The sequence below is a fragment of the Chrysochloris asiatica genome, unplaced genomic scaffold, assembly GCF_000296735.1.
Source record: "Chrysochloris asiatica unplaced genomic scaffold, ChrAsi1.0 scaffold00257, whole genome shotgun sequence".
In the NCBI taxonomy this organism is placed as follows: Eukaryota; Metazoa; Chordata; class Mammalia; order Afrosoricida; family Chrysochloridae; genus Chrysochloris; species Chrysochloris asiatica.
Window position 1 is genome coordinate 3050288 of NW_006408775.1, and position 4210 is coordinate 3054497.

The 4210-nt window shown below is 44.0% G+C and overlaps 1 pseudogene; it reads left to right on the plus strand.

The window, feature by feature from the left end:
* Positions 1-533: 533 nt before the first annotated feature.
* On the plus strand, positions 534-3595 carry LOC102825943 (annotated as a pseudogene).
* The last annotated feature ends 615 nt before the right edge of the window (positions 3596-4210 follow it).

The following is a 4210-nucleotide window of genomic DNA, read 5'->3' on the forward strand; positions in this document are numbered from 1 at the left end:
CAAGGAATGAGTATAAGAGACCAGAGAGTAGTTAAACAAAGAAACAAACAACCAAAACACAAGAAAACGAAGTGGAATAAAAGAAAACAATAATTAACAGTGATTGGAAAAGAGAAGCAGAAATGAAAGTAGAGATAGAAAGCAAGGGAGAGTACAGAGAGCAAGAAGGGGAAGAATAAACAAAAACAAAGGAAAGTCCAGGTCAGGTGCCAGAACCAGAAGGGAGAAAATTCTGGAGTCTCCTGCCAGCCAAGGACCTCACGTGGGTGGGTATGGAATGAGATGGTAAAACTCTCACCCCTGGATGGAATTCCTGTAGAGTCAGCTGTTGTCTATTCTGCACATCCAACCTGGAAGTAGTTTGTGAGAACTACTCAGAGGGCAGCTGAGGGGTGAGAGGGCTTGGTAGTCCAGGGCTGGTCAGAGCCAACTATGTTGGTCTGGAGCTGGTCACACCTGATTCCAGTTGCTGGGGTTGGTACTGCTAGCTCCCCATTCACTTTAACACCACTCCAACTTCTCAGAGAGCAGAAATGTCGCTGGGAGTGAGTGCAGCTATATCTCTATGCCAACGTCTGCCCTCTTGCCTTCAGAGCCATCCAGTAAAGTTCATCATGGCCATGGTATGCCTGTCACATCAGCATAAATCACCAATCTTTCCCCCCCCCCCCCCCCACACACACATATTTGTTCAGCTCGCTAATTAGGACCCGTCCTGGGCTCATCAGGGCCAATCATCTAGACCTGGAGCAGGGCTTGCCTGAATCCAATGACTGGGGCTGGTGTGGAAAGCTTCTATCTCACACGGATGGGGCCCTCAACAGAGGCCCTCACCTCCATGAAGTTCTGGAGGAGCAGGAGTTTCATTGGTGTTGTATGTGGGTGGGGGCCTGTCATGCATCTGGTCACCAAGGGAGTGTGAGGAATAATAATAATTACACCTTTACCTCTGTGGACCACCAGTAGATTTCTGCAATATTTTGTCTTGTCTCTGAAACTTCTCACAAAAGCTTAAAATGGCCATGCCACATCTGGTGGCCAGCATAGGTCACCAGTCTGTCTCCTTTATTAGTGTGTCTGTTCAGCTATCTCTCCTCGTAAGCATTCAGTCCACATCTCTATCCCTTCCTCTGAAACTCTGTTTCATTTGTTTTTCCTTATCTTTGTGGTAGAGGGCCTGTAGAGCCTTACTCCCCACTCCGCCATCATGCTGTCTCTCTCTTCACATTTCAAATTGGGTCCTATTTCAAATTAATGATCCTAAAGCTTTGCTCAGTTTTGCTGCTATTCATAAGGTTTTCAGTGGCTAACCATTCAGAAGTTGACCATCTGTCCTTTTTCCAACTGAGTTTTACTTTGGGAGCTCTGCTGGAATCTGTGTTGCATGGTTAACACTGCTGGTGTTTTAAATACCAGTGGCTAACTTTCAGCACCACAGCAACATACAAGTCACCACAGTTTGACAATCTGACTGATAAATAGTGGATTCCAGACCCTGAAACTCATGAAATGCTATGCTCTTCCTGGTATCTCCCCAGAATCTCCCTTTTACCAAAATTACAGAAATTACCTTTCACACTATAAGCTCTAAAGGATTAAGAGATAACCTCTTTAACATGACCTTAGCATCCCAAATAGAAGCAGACAGTAAGCCTAGCAAATGGTCACACCTGAAGTAAAAAACAAACCAGGTTTACTCAAACAATATGGTAATAACAATAACAAGTTTCTAATCTTGGAAAGTAAGAAGAAAATTATTTTTGATCTGAAATTCCAAATTAGTAGACATAAGTCCAGCTCAGCAGAGATGTGATTTAAAGTCCCAGGGGATTCTGTTTGGAACTTGTGTCAACCAAGATGGTTTCAACTACAAGTTCTGACATAGGAGTTACATAATACTCATTGTCATCAGTGTTTTATCCAAAGGGGCCAAAGGAAGGTGTGATGATTACTCTGTTCTTGTGTCTAATGAGGCTCTCAGGGATTCGGGCCCCAATGGTCACGGAGTCTCCTGTAAATGTCTGCTCTGTGATACCCTCAAACTCCTCTCCTGCAGAAAGAGCTAAAACCATGAAGCCCTAGTACTCACTATCTCAGGATCTACCCATAGTTACAACACTTCCCAATCCCCACCATAGAGAGAAGCACTGGGCATTCGGAGAGTTGATGAACACATGATAACTACAGAACCAACCTCCCACAGGTGAGCATATAGCAGAGGAGACTTTTTGATATTTGCATATAGTTCTTTCAAGAATTTCTGCTGCTAAATCTTACAGATTTAGGGAGGACTAACAGGAGTCCTTAACCCATTAGCTAGATCTTAAAATAAACCCAATATTAATCTGTTGTTTCTTTTGTCTTTTCATGAGCTACAAGGCCTGAAGGAAAAACTAGGAAATGTTCAAAGGGGTAGACATAATCCCAGAGAGGAGCTGAATGTGTCTTCACGTTATGTTTTATAGTATCAAAAGGATGATTCAAGTGGGATCACTATCATCAAAGAAGGAGTGGGGTAGGGGTTGTAAGAGATTCTGACTGAGCAACCCTGAAAAAGTAAGTAAGACCATGGCTGGAGCCTGACTTGTCCCATTTGAACCCTCAGTTCCTAGGTTTATGCTCTGTGTTTCTCTTACCTGCATCTGGAAGTAGACCCAGGAGTGGGGCAAACCAGTCGAGTGTCTCCGAGTTCCTCCTCTTGTGGCTCTCCAGGCAGCCCCAGCAGCAGCAGCAGATCCTCTTCGGGCTCTTCCTGAGCATGTACCTGGTCACAGTCCTGGGAAACCTGCTCATCATCCTGGCCATCAGCACTGACTCCCGCCTGCACACCCCCATGTACTTCTTCCTCAGTAACCTGTCCTTCGAGGATGTCTGCTTTTTGTTCTAGCACTATCTCCAAGATGCTCACTAACCACATTCTTGGAATTCAGTCCATTTCCTTCTCTGGGTGCCTCACACAGCTTTATTTTTCATTATGTTTGCCATCATGGACAATTTCCTCCGGGCTGTGATGGCCTATGATCGCTTTGTTGGTGTATGCCATCCCTTACACTACACAACAAAGATGACCCCTCAGCTCTGTGCCCTGTGGGTCGGTGGATCGTGGATCACTGCCAGTATTTATGTGTTGTTGCATACCCTGATGATAGCTCAACTAGCATTCTGTGCAGACAACATAATCCTCCACTTCTTCTGTGATATGCCTCCTCTGCTAAAGCTCTCCTGCTCTGACACACACCTCTATGATATGCCAATTCTTAACGAGGGGTGCCTGATAACAATCATCCCATTGGTTTGCATCCTGGTTTCCTATATTTGCATCACCTGTGCTGTCCTGAGAATCCCACCCACAAAGGGAAAATGGAAATCCTTCTCCACCTGTGGCTCCCACCTGGCTGTGGTTTCCCTCTTCTATGGTGCCATCATTGCTGTGTATCTCAACCCTTCATCCTCCCACTCAGTTGAGAAAGAAATAGATACTGTGATGTACACTGTGGTGACCCCCATGCTGAACCCTTACATCTGCAGCCTGAGGAACAAGGACATGAAAGGGGCTCTACGAGAACTGATTGGCAGGATGACAGGTTGTATGTGACAAAACAATCAAAGACTCTCAATGTATCATCAGGTATAGAAATATTTTCCAATGTGCTATAATGAAACAAACTATTTATCAATGTGTGTAAGAATTTACACTAAATATGCACATTAAATAGCTATCAATGTACTCTGACTTAACCAGGAATAGATTTCTGTCTTTTAAATTGTGCTATCATAAAATAATTTATGTAAAAGTTAATGTTTTCCCTCCTAAAATCTAGCTAGCCAATATTTTCTTATGTTCTCTTTGGAAATGCTCATAATCTCAATCCCAACATGCTGTTGTCAAGTTGATTCTGACGCATAGTGAGCTGTTACATCAAAGAGAACCGCCCCATAGGTTTGTAAGGCTGACATCAGTCTTAATATCCCTTATTCCACATCCTCTTCTGAATCTGGCTTGAACCTCTTGGCAATTCTTTGTAAATGTATTGTTGTTGTTGTTCGTAAGTGCCATTGAGTCAGTCCAAACCCATAGTGACCCTGTATAGGGTTTCTGAGGAGCGGTTGGTGTTCTTGAACTGACAACCTTGTGATTCAAACAGGCTTTGCAGTACAGCACATTAATCCATAGAACCACACAGTACTCCAAAGGTACTGGTGCAGTCAT